Below are 16,512 nucleotides of genomic sequence, written 5' to 3'. Positions count from 1 at the left end.
TCCCTGTGACGCAAGCTCAGATGTGTCCCCCGGCCTGTTGCTTGCAGATCGCCCTGAGGTCCTTCACGCCTTGTCTACAGCTACAGGCCCGGGTTCCCATAGGAGTGGCTCGCTCGGGCTGACCTTGCTCTTAGTCCTCACAACTCTGAGCTAAAAGGCATCCGCGGACACCAGAGGAGTTTCAGTCCAAGAGCTGTTCTCATTATCAAAACGTTCTCAAGCAAATCTCGGTTCTACTCCGAACACCCGCAAACAGGTTCTGCTCTGGGACGCACTTCCTTCCGTGGCATCGTACATTCTGCCTTCATTTTTAAGCCAAAAAATCTTCTGGCTGGGTGAGGATGAAAACCCTGGTGTGTGCTGCTGTCACGGCAGGGGGTTCTCGGGTGCAGCCATGCGTGTGCGTCCCCGCTGGGAAGATTCCAGGTCAGAATCCTGCGGTGCCCGGGGCTCGGGGGGACCCCCGGGAGCCGAGCCAGGGAGTGGAGCCACAGAAGTGAAGAGCGTGCGGCTCCGCCATGTGATCCCGAAGCCGGTTGGCAAACCCAGGGTGTGCCAGGTTCAAGAGAGGGAGGGGAGCCCACGAACCAAGATTCTGCCGGCTGACGATGGCTTGCATAGGCGTCTTAAGAACTGCCCGTCCACGACAAAGTGCAGCCCTACAGATTTTCACTTCCCAGTGTCCTCCAGAAATGTGTCTTGAGCAGGAACTGAACTGCGCGTCTGAAGTTGCTGATCCTGATGGTGCCAAGAGCAGGCCGAGGGGATGACGCCTTGCCCCCCCGGGCGGCTGGGAGGCGGTGCTCGCGGACGGAATTCTAACACGACTCCACTATGAGCTCATCCAAGCGATGTAAGAATCTGGTCGGAGCGTGGGCTTGGGAGCCGTGCGGGCGCCTCTGGTCAGCCACACCGAGACTTCTGCTTTTTGCCTCTGGCAAACCTGCCCAGGAATGGCTCTTGGCACCAGTGCCAGAGGTGTGCCCCGGGGGAGAGGCGTGGAGCCTGCGTCTTGCTGCCGGGGCTGGGCCTCGTTTGTAAATGGGGTGATGTTGTCTCCCTCCGGGGTGGGCTTGTCAGAGCAGAGGACGCTGGATGCTTGGCGCTTGGAACTGCTAACCATCGTCCACCGCCAAGGGCCCGGCGACGTCAGCTCTGCCCGAGGAGCGTAGGCAGGCAGGAGCTAGGACTGCAGGAGGAAAGGAGAGGAGAGAGGTGGACGCCTGCGAGCGCTGCGCTGCCCAGGCTGCGGTGGCCGAAAGCTTGTGTTGAGCAGACTGATCGGAGCCAGGCGGACGGCTCCTGCATCCCGAGGCACCATGGGGATGGGCTGGGTCGGTCTCCTGCTCCTCCCCTGGGAGCCCCAGTTCAGCAGGTCTCGTGGACCTGAGGTTCAGAACCTGCCCGAGCCGCCCCACACCCCTGCCCCTCTCCATCCAGAGGACCAGAGGGCCAGACAGTGGCTCCATCAGCTGCTCTGGGGGGTGAGGGAGTCACCTCCTCGAGCCCCGTGGCTGGACAAGGCGAAAGGGACAGACGGGGCCCAGAGGAGAGGACAGGAGCTTCCACACCCTGTCTCCGGGCTGTGAGGGTAGCCAGGCCACTGGTGGGCCCCAGCAGCCCGGTCAGGCTGGTCTCCCGCCATGTCTGTCCATGGACAAAGCCCCAGAGGGGCCCCTCAGCCCTGGGACTCTCCCCCTGTGTGCCGGGGCCACACCACCGCAGTGGCTCTGAGCACACTTAGGGTCAGACTCGAAGTCCTTGCCACGGCCCGCCCACGAGGCAGGCCCCGCAGGATCTGGTCCCTGGAGCCTCAGCTCTGTCCTCCCCGCGCCTCTTCCTGTCTGCGCCTTGAACATACCCCTGTGGCCTCAGCTCGCTCCCCGCAGGGGGATGCCTCAGTTTGGTGCAGAGGCCCCGGGCCCTGGGGCGGGGGCAGAGCCACGGCAGGCAGAGAAGGGCTCTGGGCGGGGCAAGGAGAGGGCAGCACTCCTGGGGGATGGCGCTGGAAGCCCCTGGCCCTCACGGCAGTGGCGGCTGGAAGGGGGCCTGTCTCATTGGGTGGGAGATGGAGAGGAGGTGGCGGGGCTGTGGGCAGAGGTGGGAGACAGGTGTGGCGCCGGCCCCATTGCCTTGAGAGTCCAGAGTGTGCTGAGGGTTGTTGGGGTGGGGGCGCGGCTCGCTCTGCCCTGACTCTGCAGAGTGTTCTAGAAAGGTTGCCAACAGGTGCTGAGTCATCACATCCCCTAAGTCTCCGTTTTGTTTCTTTGGCGCCTAGCGCAGGATTGACCGGCTGCGTTTTCTGACTTTATTCCAATCCTCCAGCAAGTGCGTGTGCTGCCCCCTGTCTGCCGTTCTCAGAAGCTCAGTACCCGGGGCGTTCAGCCGGACACATGTCCCTCCCCTAGTGACGAACACAGAACAATGTGGGATTTTCTAGAAGGAAAAATGCCACATCTTCAGCTTCTGAAATCCGTCGACAGGTGTGAAGCCAGGAGACGGCCGCTGCTCCGCGAGCAGTGTGTCCTGCCCCGTGTGCGTGGGGACGGCAGGGGACGTACCGAGTTCTGTCACCCACCCCATCTACCTCGTGCCCCTCAGCTGCCCCAGGCAGTAAGGTGCTGGGCCCTGCCCTGGACGGCACCCCAAGGACTGGATAAAATTCAGCCACCTGCCAGCGACGTGCGCCCCGGACCTTAGCCCATGCCTCAGTTTCCTCTCCTGTGAAATGGGCTTCCCGGCAGCTCTCAGCACGGAGCTGGGAACAAAGGCGACTGGTGCTGTCCCAGCCCCACTTTTGTCTGAATGGGCCTCAGGCAGCCAATGAGAGCGATGGATCCTCGCTGAGGTCACCTCCCACGAGCTCAGCCCGGTCTCCGGGCAGGCGGGGAACAAGGGCTCCACAGACACGCGTGGAGAGGAAGGGACCATCAGCGGAGGAGCTGAAGGTTGCAAGGTCATTTCCAAAAGGGAGTGCGAGAAACACCAGTCCCATGGCAGAGTCCTCGGAACGGCACCAAGGGAACTAACGGGAAGGCAGGACACGGCTCTCGGAAGCCGCCTCGCCCCGGTCAGCCCCGATGCACAGGGCACTGAGAAGTCCTGCAGTAAGCACCCACGTCCTGTGCGTCCGCCAACACCAGCTGACCCTGAGGCCGTCCCTCTCACCTGCTGTCCACTAACACCCCCTGCAGTCCACGCCGAAGGCTTTAGAGGGGCTCCGTGGCCGGATGCACACAGGGACCGGCTGGGTGCAGACCTGTGTTCCACGCAGGGTGCAGAGCCACAGGGCCACACTCTCCACGCGGGTTGCACCCGGGAGCTCCCCAGGGCTCTAAGCCTGGGAGAGGGATGGGGAGGGGGAGGAAGAGGAGGAGGAGGCCACCAGCACCTGGACCATGCAGACAGCAGCTCATTTCCAGAACACAGCCGCAGGGCTCTGGGAACTTGGGCGGATTATAAGGGATGTCAAGTCTTTCCCAGTCTTGTGCACACGGCACCATCTCGGAAGCTGGGATTGAGGTCGTTAGACAATGTTTCCCAAGCCTAGTTTCACGGGGAAGAAAAAACACTTAAACCACAGCAAGACAAGACCATTTCGAGGACAGAAGGGCACTGAATTCCGTGAGATCTCAGCCTTTTTGGGTTTCTGTGGTTCCTGCCACCGTTTTCCTCTGATTTTGTTTCTGCGATTCCCAGGGTAGAGCTCAGCCTTGGCCAGATGCCGGTGGCTCCCTGCCTCTGCTTACATCCCGCCCATGACGGGGCCCTCACTACCGCCCAGGTCTTGCCGTGTGAGCCAGCGGCCTGCCTGACCCCGGGTCTCCGGAGGAGAGAGTGTTCAGGAAGATGCTGTCTCAGGCTAGGTGGGAATTCTGAGTTCTCTCTTCACACAGCAGGGGAGCGGGCTCAGCTCTGCCGGCAAAGGAGGCAGAGGAGGGAGACAGAGGCCAGCGGGGCAGCCTGGAAGGACCGGCTTTAACCTGCACAATTGGGAAGAACACAGTTTTCAAACCACTCTTTAAACGTTCTTGCGTGGGGGAGCTCGGCCACTCCAGTCGGTTCCCCTGGCAAGCCTGGAACAGGGGGTACCGCTTTGGTATGAAAACCGCTGCAGAATGCCGTCATGTGATCCCTTGTTTTTCTTTTAAATGAAGAGCAGATGGCTTTGGGGGCACTGAAACCGTACCCCACGGCTGAGCAATGGGCCTGGCTCTGCGGCGCCCGGCTGCCCCTCCCCGAGTCGCGTCCCTCGCTGCTGCCTTGGAGGGGGGCTCTGTTTTCCATTACGAGGCCAGCAGGGTTGGGTGCTGGCTCCCGGCCGCCGGCCAGCAGCGGTCGGTCATGGCCGCAGTGGCTCCTGGTCATCCAAACCCTGCCCTCAGGGAGTCTCATGTCCAGGGCCCGCCCCCACGGTTTGGTCTTCTCAGGAATGCTGGCGAACTGAAATTCAATAAACTAAGCAGGCTGGCATCAAAGCCAGGCACCGCAACATGGAACGCGGTGTCTTTACCACCAGGCCAAACGCCCAGCCCCAGTTTCTGCTGCTCGAAGCCACCGCGTCTGTGGGGATTTGTGATGGCAGCTGCAGGAAACCCCAGTGAAGCCCTCCTGGGCCCCTGGGCTGTAGGGGCCTCTGTCCCTAAAGCAGGGGTGGGGAAGCTTTTTCTGCCATAGTTACAGCATCATTCGAACTGCCAACTGGAGAACCAGGCTGCTGGCAGTTACCCAGGCAGGGCCAGACGAGTGGTTCCGCTGGTCTCACCGGGCGCGGGCGGGGCCGTCCCCGCAGCCTGTTGTCCCAGTTGAGCACGTGTGGGAGGCTTCCTTCCCCTGGGCAGCTCTGCTGCAGGTGTAGCCAACCCTGCTCCTTCCCAGGACGTCTGCTGGGATTTGCTTTCCCTGCGCTGTCTCCCAAGGGCAGCTCTCGCTCACCCCACCTGTCCCGTGTCCCTCTTCCGTGTCTCTCGCTCACCCCACCTGTCCCGTGTCCCTCTTCCGTGTCTCTCGCTCACCCCACCTGCCCCGTGTCCCTCTTCCGTGTCTCTCGCTCACCCCACCTGTCCCGTGTCCCTCTTCCGTGTCTCTCGCTCACCCCACCTGTCCCGTGTCCCTCTTCCGTGTCTCTCATGGCCTTTTCTATTACCACTTTTTATTATTCCATTCCCCCTCTAGGTGTTGCTTGTAGATTCCTTCCTGCTCATTTAGCGCTTCTCCGGAGGATTGCGTTTTCATCCTTGGCTTATTGTTAACATCGGATATAAATGAGAGCTTTATCTGTTTCTGGACAGCGGAAAGGGCTTTAGAACATTCTCCTCCCTTCCATCTATCCCCCTTTCAGCGTGTGCAGCTGCTATGGTGGGGTCCGCTCTGCACGTAACCTGCACCCCCGGCAGTCCGTGTCGCCTTGGACTCACTCCGGCTAGTGTCCGTCTCCCTTGGCCCCTCGCCTCCCTGCACTCACAGCTGCCCCGGGATCCTCTTCCCTCCGTCTGAAGAACACCTTTCAGGATTTTCGTTGCTGTGTGTCTGCTGGGTCATGAGCTACCCCAGCTTTCGCTTATCTTCATTGTCGTTTGCTTTCCTGCCAAGCACATGAAAGCAGGGAGAATAAGGTAATAAACCTCTATGTGCCCATTACCCAGCTTAGCCAATCCTCGCTCACCTCCATCTTTAAAAGATTTATTTTATTTATTAATTTATTTTTCTTATTTTAAAGATTTATTGATTCAAAAAAATGTGGAGAGAGAGAGAGAGATCTTCATCTACTGTTTCACTCCCTGATGGCTGCGATGGCCAGGGCTGCACCAGACTGAAGCCAGGAGCCCGGAGCTTCATCAGGGTCCCCACATGGGCACAGGGGCCCAAACATTTGGGCCATCTTCCACTGCTTTCCCCAGGCCATTAGCAGGGAGTTGAGTCGGAAGTGGAGCAGCTGGGATTTGAACCAGTGTTCATATGCGGTGCCGGGGTCGCGGGAGGCAGCTTACCCCCTACGCCATAGCACCGACCCCAGATAGGATAGTTTCACTGGATGCTCTGGGTTGGCAAAGGTTTTCTTGCAATACTTTGAAGGTGGCCCCCTGCCTTCCAGACTTCGCTGTTCCTGTGGGGAAGCCAGCAGTCACTGCTGTCCGTACTTCCTTGAGTGCGCCTGGTGGCTTTGGATTGTCGGAAGTTCTGTGCCTGCATCGCCAGGTGTCACTGAGCCTCTGCATAGTGTCGTCCTCCTGTGAGGACCCACTCGTGCTTCTCACAGGCGGCTGGGCCAGGCTGCCTGCAACCCGAATCCACGTGGGACGGGAGGCGACTCCAGGTCCTCGCCAGGTCGGTCCCTCTGCTGGTCGCGACTGCTTTTAGAGCGGGACTTTCCAGCGTCCCCAGTCCCCTCTTGGCTGCTGAGAGCCTCTGGCGCCACTGTAGAATGAAAGCTGCCGGATTTTGAGGAAGCGGTGGAATTCCAGAGTCCCTGGCTTGCCACCTGCAGGGTCTGTCGTGACCGCCGGGGGCGGCTCCCTCCTCCCAAGTCACCAAAGCGACACTTGGTCCAGTCATTCCTAGATCCTCACCAGGCTGAGCTGGCACTCACGGGCCAAGTGACAAACACCGCGCATTTCGGGGAACTTGCAGGTGGCTGACAATGTTGAGCCCAGCAGGTGTGTGTGTGTGTGTGTGTGTTTATAATATTTTTAAAAATAAAAGCTTACCGTGTGCCTGTGTTTGGGGCTAGCTGGCTAGCAGCATTTGTCTGGTTCCTGGGAACGAGGAACAAATGCATGGGCATTGCTGGTGTCCCACGGGGACTCCCCAGGCCTCTGATTGGCCCAGATGCAGGGAGGAGGAGGAAGAGGAGAAGGAGGAGGGGCATGGGGGAAGGAGGAGGAGGGTGTGACTCCCCCACCCCCCCACCCCGGCTCTGGATGCAGCAAGTGACGCAGGCAGTACGTGCAGGGGTGGGGCAGCCAGCGTGAGAGTGACACGGTCAAGGTGTAGCACTCCTGTCCACCCAGGGCCAGGGGGAGGTGGGTAGCTCCTGGGCTCGCGAACAAAGATCGGTCACAAGGACTCAGCTCCAGCTGACGGTGAGCACAGGAAACTCGGCACCCAGGTGCAGGGTCTTGGATCTCGCGAGGGAAGCTGGTGGGTCACAGCACGAGGTGAGATCTGGATTTCTGAATGAAAAAGTCCACTGCAAGCCAAACAAAATACACCTGTGGGCCCAAACCAGCCCTGGCCGCCACCCTTTGTGAATTCCATAACCATCCTAGCTCCGTGTCCTGCTCCGTGTCCTGCCCGCCGTGTTCATACAGCCAGAAAGCTGCGTTCCACACCCGAGGGCCTGCGCCGACACGCGTGGACCTCCAGAGCAGCAGCCCGCGGTCTCTGCCCCGCTCCGCTCACCCGACTCGTACGCGCGAAGGTGAAGTCGCAGACCCACAGCTCCGGTCCAGCTGCTGTTCTGAGAGGGCCTATCCCACACCCACGTGGCTGCGCACCCTGAGCTGCTCCCGTCCCGTCAGAGCGCTGGTGACTGCGAGTTGCCCTGCACCCAGGGCCGCGCCATCCCTCAGCCCCCAGGAGGACCCTCCTCCCAGCAAGACGTCCACAGTCGCAGCGGCTGCTGTCTGGACCCCTCCCAGGGGCAGGTGTGCCCCGGGGCAGCGCCTTCTCTGCCCCTTGCAGGCTGGACTGGGCTCTTTCCTGTTCGGCCCTCACTGGCCCACTTCTAACAGGTGGTGGCGCTGATGGACAGCAGCCAGGGAGTGGCGGAGAGCAGTGCACCGATGGCCCTCAGCTACCTGAGCCTCCTCTGCCCAGACCTCCGTGTGTGTCCAGTTCTCCAGGGTCCTCTGCTCCCCCACAAATCTCCCATGCTGCCCTGGGAGCCGTGTCCTCCGAGCAGCACCCCCTTCCTGCCTCGGTGTCCCCAGAGTTCTGTGGTGCCCGGCCCAGGACACAGGGCTGGCCCATGGCCTGCCGGGGGGAGGGGACTTTGGTTCTGGTTCCTGATGGACGTTGACCCCCGGACGCCCTTGGAGACAGGAGGCGCCGCTTCTCTGCTCCCCTGGCCCCCAGGCTGCAGCCCACTCTGCCTTCCTGCCCTCCCCTCCCCGGCTGCTTCCACACGGGTCCCACTGTCCCCTTCCTCTGCTGCCTGGGGCCTGGGGTCCTCACTGTCTCTGTCGTCCGGGAGGAGCTGTCACACAGCACACCCTAGGACCAGTCATTGCCTCCTTCAAGCGGGCAGGATTTCAACGAGCAAACCCCTCCCAGTGGTCTGATACTGGGGGCAGGGCCAGCCGGGGCATTAGACGGGAAGGGACACTGAGGCCCTGCACAGGCCCCGCTCCCCCCACCTTGCCCGTCCTTTCACGAACCAATGGCTCCATGATCTCCTGGCCAATCCAGGTACCTGGAAGCCGTGCCCAGCTGCTCCAGGGAGGAGGGTGTTTCTCTCCATTGTGGACGAGGGCTCGGATGAGGGCTTGCTGTTCTTCCGGCATCCACGCCACCCAGCATCCTCAGGGCCTCCAGCGTGGGGCGCCCTCTCGGGGGCTCCCCAGGCGCCCTGCCCCCAGGACCCCCATTCTTCCCCAGGTCGCTGGGCCCATCCCTTGGGTGCATCCACTCCGGGCTCTTCTACCCCCTCCCCCTTCCCACGCCCTGGGCGCATCTCGTTCATCTCGTTCCAGCTCAGCTGGGCAGCAGAGGGAGGCCCAAGACACGGCTTCTCCCCGCCCGCTCTGGAGACGCAGAAGGCAATGAGCGGTGGTGCCTGGGGCCCTTTTGCCAGGCACCCAAGGACCGGGCACGATTTACCCACAGAGGTGCAGTGGTGTCACTTCTGAGCGCCCGAGCGCTGCCTGAAGATTCTCACCCCGTCTGGAGTCACGGGTGCAGGGGGAAGGGTTTGTCTGGTCTTGTTGTTGTTGTTTGGCACGGCTGTCTCTGCCCGGGACTTCCCTGAAGCCTCCTGCCAGCTCTCTGCCACCCCCTTTACTCCTCTCCAGCACCTGGAAGTAGGTGAGCAGTCGGAGCCTAAACCAGACCACTGGCACATGAGGCCTCACAACGCACTCTCATCGTGTTCGATGCTCCACTTCCGGTCCAGCTCTCTGCTATGGCCTGGGAAAGCAGCGGAAGATGGCCCAAGTCCTTGGGTCCCTACACCTGCATGAGAGACCTAGAAGAAGCTCCTGGCTCCTGGCTTCCGATCGGTGAGGCCCCAGCCATTGCAGCCATCTGGGGAGTGAACCAGCGGATGGAAGACCTCTCTCTCTCTCTGTGACTCTGCCTTTCAAATAAATAAATAATTTTTAAAGATTTATTTATTTATTTGAAAGTCAGAGTTACACAGAGAGAGAAGGAGAGGCAGAAAGAGAGAGAGAGGTCTTCCATCTGATGGTTCATTCCCCAATTGGCCTCAATGGCCCGAGCTGCGCTGATCCGAAGCCAGGAGCCAGGAGCTTCTTCCGGGTCTCCCATGTGGGTGCAGGGGCCCAAGGACTTAGGCCATCTTCCACTGCTTTCCCAGGCCACAGTAGAGACCTGGATCTGAAAAGGAGCAGCTGGGACTCGAACTGGTGTCCTATGGGATGCTGGCGCCACAGGCGGGGATTAGCCTACCGCACCACAGCGCCTGCCCTGCCTAATTCTGATTGTAAGAAGACTCGGCACACAAACCCCACCGTTTGTGAAGTCTCCCTCCAGTCTGCACCTGTGGACCCCTGGGCAGGGTGTGTTCGGGGTCGTCCCCCCACCTCCTGCCGGCCAGAGCACCTGCGTCTCCCCTATAAGGATCCTCAAACCGGGCAGGGGAAACGCCGGTTAGGAACAGCTGGGCAAGGCTCGCAAGGTGTTTCCACCGAAAAAATCCCTTATTTCTTAAAAAACGATTTATTTATTTGAAAGTCAGTTACACAAGGGAGAGGCAGAGGTAGGGAGAGAGATCCTCCCTCCATCCGACTCCCCAGATGGCCGCGGAGGAGCCAGGAGCCTCGTGCCGGCCTGCTGCGCAGGTGCAGGGGTCCAGGCACCTGGCCCATCCTCCTCCGCTTTCCCAGGAGCATCAGCTGCGAGCAGGAGTGGGGCAGCGCCCCGTGGTGGAGGGACCCCGAGGGCGGGCGCGGCCAGCAGAGGGCAGCAGAGCCCGGGGGACCGCGCTGGCCGCCCCGCCAGGCCCGGGGTCGCGGCGCCGCCACGGTCTGAGCCGCCTGCGCGCTCGCTGGAACGAGCGGCTCCCGCGCGTGGGCGCAGGTCCCCGGGTTTTCCCTCGCCCGGTGCCTCGCGGGGCCTCAGGTGCGGGCAGCCCTGGGAGGCCGGGTCCCTGGACGTGCCTCGGTCCGGGGTCTGTCCGGTCTCAGTACAAGAACGAGGGGCTGTGCGCCGGCCTCCCTTGTGGGCGCAGGTTCGAGTCCCGGCTGCTCCAGGGCCCTGGGACCACCCCCCCCCCCCACAGACTGTGGGCTCTCGGAAGTGGCAGGCGGGGACAGGACCTGCACTACCTCGGGGGCACTTCTGGGGGGCTCTGTGCTGGGGGAGGGCTGCCCCAAGGCCCCTCCTGGGGCCCCCGACACCCCTCTGAATCCGTGGAGCTGGGAATCCATGGAGGAGTCTAACACACTGTAAAGTAGGGACACGCAACTCAGCTTCTTTATCCACAAAGCATCGAGTCCCATGCCCGTCCCCTGTGGCCGAGGGACACCCTGCTCCCTAGGGAGCGTCCACCCTCCTTGGGTCCTGGTTCCAAGGTCACCTCCTCACTATTCCAAAGTGGCTGCCACTGCCGGGCCCTCTGCACCGCATCCTGTCGCTTAGCCCCTTCTTGGCCTTCATCACGGGTACAGACCTGCTCCTCTGTGCAGTTATTTTGCTCATCACGGTAAAATGTCGCCAGGGCCAAGGCCTGATGTATTGAGGTCATCCCCTTATCCCTACAGCTGCTGGGATAAAACAGGAGTATCAGTGATGAATGAAGTCGCCGCCTCTCCGCGGGCACAGAGAGGCACGGCAGGTGCCTGCTGGGGGGCGGGGGGTGGGGAGCGGTTGGTGCCGCGGCTTCCAGGTTGCCACTGCCCAGCGTCTTTGTTTTGAAAGTCAGAATTAGAGGCCCAGATAATCTTCCCTCCGCTGGTTCACTCCCCAGATGGCCGCAACGGCCAGGACTGGTCCCATCCGAAGCCAGGAGCTCCGGGCCTCCCACACAGGTGCAGGGGCCCAAGGACACGGGCCATCTCCCACTGCTGCCCCAGGCCACGGCAGGGAGCTGGATGGGGAGTGGAGCAGCCGTGACCCAGGCTGCAGGTGCAGCGGGCGGGGCGGGGCCCGGCTTCCCTGCTCCCCTGTCCGCTCCCGGGACAGCCTTGCCCCCCACCACGAGCTCGGGGCTGACCCCGCCGGCCGCGCCCGTCGCTGCGCAGCTGGGGAGGGGGCGCTCCCACGGGCGCCGTGGGTCCGGTCCGCCCCGCTCGCCCCGGGCCCGGGTGGCTGCGCCGCCGGCTTCGGCCACGCGGTGGCGCTGTGCGCCCGCACCTCCGCACGCCCGGGACCCCCGACTCCCGGCTCCGCGGCGGCTTCGGGGTTCGGTTCCGGACCCTGCGCGGCCGCCGGGCTCGGGGCGCGGGAAGGGCGCTCGCGGGCCGCGCCGTGGTTTAATTAGCAGCCGGGCGATTACCCATCGGTGACTCTTGCGTTCACGGGGCTGGACACGCGGGAGGCGCGGGAACGCGGGGCAGGGGCCGGGCGCTGTGCCCCGGGCGCGGGACCCCGGCGGCGTCCGAGCCCCCAACTCTCCGAGCTCCCGGGGGTGGGGGACAAGGAGGGTGCGCGCAGGCCTGCCCGGGGTGCTGGGCCAGTGGTGGGCGCGCTGCGTGCGCTCGAGGGAGCGCGGGGCCTCGGCTGGGCCCTGGAGGCCGCAGGCTCGGGGGGGGGGGGGCACCCGGGAGAGGCGAGACCCCCAGGTTCCGCGGTCTCCCGCGGGAGACCGAGCTCTGCGTCCACAGAGGCCGCGGAGAGGCGGGGCGGGAAGCCGGCCAAGGGCTGCGCAGTGAGGGATGGGGTGGGTCGGGGGGTGGACCCCTGAGGCTCCCGGCCTGGGCAGGGGTCGCTGAGCGCCTGGGGCCTCCCCTGGGGAAGGACCAGCGGCTGCTGCAGGCGAGGTTCGTGAGCCGTGTGTGCAGGTGTGAGTGTGCAGGCAGGTGTGTGTGTGCAGGTGTGAGTGTGCAGGCAAGTGTGAGTGTGCAGTTATGTGTGCATGCAGGTGCGAGTGTGTGTGCTGGTGTGTGCAGGTGTGAGTGTACAGGTGTGAGTGTGCGGGTGTGAGTGCAGCAGATGTGTGTGTGCAGGTGTGAGTGTACAGGCGTGAGTGTGCGGGCAGGTGTGAGTGTGCAGGTGTGAGTGTACAGGCGTGAGTGTGCGGGTGTGAGTACAGCAGATGTGTGTGTGCAGGTGTGAGTGTACAGGTGTGTGTGCAGGTGTGTGTGCAGGTGTGAGTGTGCAGGTGTGTGTGTGCAGGTGCGAGCGAGCGTGCAGGTGTGAACACGGCGTCTGCAGACGTCAAGCTGGGCGCTTGGTGCTCTGAAAATGCGTTAGCGATGCCAAGTCAGAATGTGGGGCGGGGTCACTGGTGGCAGCCCCTGCATTAGCTCACAGCCTCTCTCCCCCTCCCCCACCAAGGCAAAGGCTACTTTTTTTGAAATTAAGGGAGCAGGGATTTGCTGCCCTGTTCCCTGGACAGAGAAATAGAGTCTACGATCAAAGACACCAAGCACCCAGGTTTCCCGGACGTTGTCCAGGGAAATGTGTTATTTCTACCAGGCCAGAAAACAGGCAGATTTGAGGAATATTGACTGTGCTTTCATGAGAAAAATTTCTGAGCTGCAAAGTGGATTTGAAACAATGGACACCTTGGAAGATGGCTTATTCCAAAATTTGTACTTTTCTTCCTTAGGTTCCATTAAACCGGTGCCACTCATCAGCCACCATTTTTGGTGTGTGTGTGATAGAATTCTCACTCGATGACTGCATTCCAGATTAAATTTTTCCATCTCCAAGGGCAAGTGTAGCAAACGTTTAAATCCCTCGGAGCTTAAATTAGGGGGGAGGGACACCCAGCTTCGTTCCCCAGCTCCGTGTGGCTTCTCCCCGTCTCATGCTTAGGGGACACTGGAATCCCAGGGACCTCACGCGCCAGGAGGGCGTGGGGAGACCCGGACACCTGCACGTGATGCTGCTGACGCGTTCTCCCAAACCTGGTGTTGGGTAAAGCCCGGTGGAGCTAGGATTTCATTGCAAGGTGCAAACGGGGCTGCTCTCACAGTGGGAGGCCGGCTGGCCTGGGAGCCTCTCTGGCGATGGTGGCGGAGTTCCAGGGCCTGACAGCCGCACCCCAAGCCAAGTGGGGGGCTGAGTTACACACAGCGCCCCCTGCCCGAGCCCACCGTGCAGGGAAGGCAGCCAGGTGCGAGGTTCTGCTCTGTGACCAGGGTCCCAAGCTGAGGGCAATGAGAAAGAGTTTGCTCCATGCTGGCCTGGGTGGGCCCAAGGTCTTTTCTTACCCTGCCCTTGTTTGCTTCTCCAGTGCAAAGCAAAGAGCTGGCTCCTTGGAGCTGGGGGAAAGCCAGGTGCGTGGTGTCCTGGAGGGAAGCCGTAAGCCGGGCCGTGAGCAGGATGCAGTAGCCTGGAGTGCTTCCTTGAAGCACATTTTCATAGCTCAATCCAGCTCTGCACACTTCGCGATGTCTATTAAAAGTGTTATATCACCGGGGGGAACAGACAGACAAGGCTATTATAAAACTTCGCCGGGCAAATGAAACCGAGAACAGATGGGTCAGCATCCCAGAATGTCTCCGACGCGGACCCTCGTGGAGATAATGGAGATAAAAAATTAGTACGTGGTAAAGATCCGTGAGGGAGGGGAGATTAGTCAATACAGGAGGCTAGGACAACCCACGTGGAAGAGATTAAGCATAAGCCCCAGGTTTCCCCATAGAGCAAAATAAATTCCACATGCATTTAACAGCTCCATGCAAAAATAACGTCAGATAGAAGACGCAGGGAAACACAGCCCTCCACAGCCCTCCTCTGTAGACACCGACGTTTGAAGGCAGATTACAAAGTGAAAGATTTTTGGGTTTAACCACAGAAGCATGAGAATGTCTGGACGCTGGTCATGCTGGGGGGATATTGGGGATAAATTTCACCAGGAACTGAGCTCATCTTTATGCGGAAGTCTATTGCAAAACAAGATAAGTATAAGATAAGATGAGAGTATTGCAGCTGACAACACAAGTAAGCAACAGAGTACGAATGTTCAGTGAACATGTAAAGCATTTATTCATAAAAAATGCTTATCACTTATTCACCAAAAATGTGTATGAGACCAAAAGCAAAATTCACTTTGCTTATCCAAATTTTTTTTTAAAGATTTAGTTATTTGTTTGAAAGGCAGAGCTAGAGAGAGACAGAAGCAAAGAGAGGAGAGAGAGAGAGAGAGAGGGAGAGAGAGAGAGAGAAAGGTTTTCCATCTGCTGGATCAATCCCCAAATGGCCACAATGGCTGGAGCTGAGCTGATCCGAAGCCAGGAGCCAGGAGCTTCTTCCAGGCCTCCCACGCAGATGCAGGGGGCCAAGGACTTGGGCCACCTTCCACTGCTTTCCCAGGCCATAGCAGGGAGCTGGCTCGGAAGAGGAGCAGCTGGGACACTAACTAGTGCCCATGTAGGATGCCGGCATTGCAGGTGGCGGCTTTATCTACTATGTGACACACCAGCCCCTGCTTAACCAATGTTTAAAAGACACAAACTCTTACACTTTGCTGGTGGGAGTTGACACAGATAAAAACGTGCAGTAAAACAAGAATGTTCATTGAGAGCCTCAAAAATGCTCACATCCTCCCCTGGAGTTTGCCTCTTTCTGCAAATGCTCCACAACCAAATAAGAGCACCAAGCCTGGTTTGCAAGTGCTGCTCTTTGGGATTGGCTAACGACTGGGAGAACTACTCCATAAACCCAGTGATTAGATCCATGTCCAAATAACGGAATGTTATTAAATCACTATTGCTCTTCGCAGGGTGGGGGCCATCACTCTGATAAGGGGTGAGGGTGGCCCACGGGACACCATCACTGCCATGCCAAATGTCAGCCCTCGGATGGCATTTCCTGAAATGTGTAACATACAAGCTGGTTTGGAAAGGACGGGAGAGCCAGTGTGGCACAGGCAGAGACTGGCCAGCGCTCAGAAAGGATGCCGGACTGCTGCCACACTGCTACAACTGCCAGCCCTGGCGCTGCAGGGAAACCAAAAAAGCCCCTAAGGAAACGGGGCTCATGAGAGGTACTTGGGAAATAACGGCTACCATTCCCTCCTGTGAGAATTCTTGTCAGGACAACACGGAACTCCCTGTCATGACATCCCAACTCCTCTGTTCTCACGACATTATTTTCTCAGGTACAGCTTCCCCCCTGGCAACGCCTGTTCGTGCTCACAGAATGATATTTGCAAATGCTCAAAAATATAATAGGATAGGGGCCGTGACCGTGGTGCATCACGGTGAAAGACTTTGGGTATAAAAGGGTACGTATTGGGTGCTACAAAGGACTGCAAAAAAAAAAAAAAAGTCCTTTTGTTTTCAACAGGTGTGAGGGTGGTCATTTTCATTTCTGCTTTCATGAATTAATTTTGTGCACAGTAAAATCGATTAGTTTGTTGGTAGAAAGAAGCTGTGGGCAGTCACACCACCGTCTCGGTCTAAACTCTTCTGGCGGACCCTGTTGGTGGTCAAGGAGACGGATTTTCCCAAGGTGGTGGGTGGCGAGCATGTTCTCTCGCTAGAAACATGGCCTTGTTCTCACAGAGCAGGCCAGGCCCTGCCAGGCCTGGGCTGCTGCTCAATACGCGCGTTCTGCCCTTGTCCGGCTGCAGCGCGGCTTGTCCCAGCAGGGTCTGGAAGCGGGGTCTGCAGGGTGCTACGGGCTGCCTTGTGCCCAGCCGCCTCACGTCTGTCTGTCTCTGGGAAGGAGAGGCTTGCTCCCCTGCACTGCTCTGTATCCGGGAGAGACCCTGTAAGTCTGGGTCGTCGTAGAGCGGGGTAGAGTTTCAGGGCTGTTTGTGCACCGCCAAGTCAGGAGGGCTGCACTGTGCTTTGTGAGCAAAGGGGAGCAACCTGGGCTTCACCAGCCCGATGCCCCCTGGCTGTGGGCACCATCGCATAAACTGCAGACAGAGAAAGACAGACAGACGAGGGAGGGGATGCATTCATCCGCTGGCCCACTGGCCAGATGCTCACTGACACGGCTGGGTCAGGGGTGAGGCCAGGAGCCAGGTGCTCAGTCCTGCTGTCCCAGGAGCCAGGCGCTCAGTCCTGCTGTCCCAGAGGGGAGGCAGGAGCCCAAGCACCTGACTACCACTGTGTCTCCCAGGGTGCTCATTAGCAGGAAGCTGGAGCCAGGAGCAGCGCTGGGACTCGAACCCAGGCACTCTGATGTGGGACGCAGGCATTTTAGTGAGGCCAG

Source organism: Lepus europaeus, chromosome 17, assembly GCF_033115175.1.
Source record: "Lepus europaeus isolate LE1 chromosome 17, mLepTim1.pri, whole genome shotgun sequence".
In the NCBI taxonomy this organism is placed as follows: domain Eukaryota; kingdom Metazoa; phylum Chordata; class Mammalia; order Lagomorpha; family Leporidae; genus Lepus; species Lepus europaeus.
The sequence above is the reverse complement of the archived record's forward strand: the minus strand, read 5'-3'. Positions refer to the sequence as shown.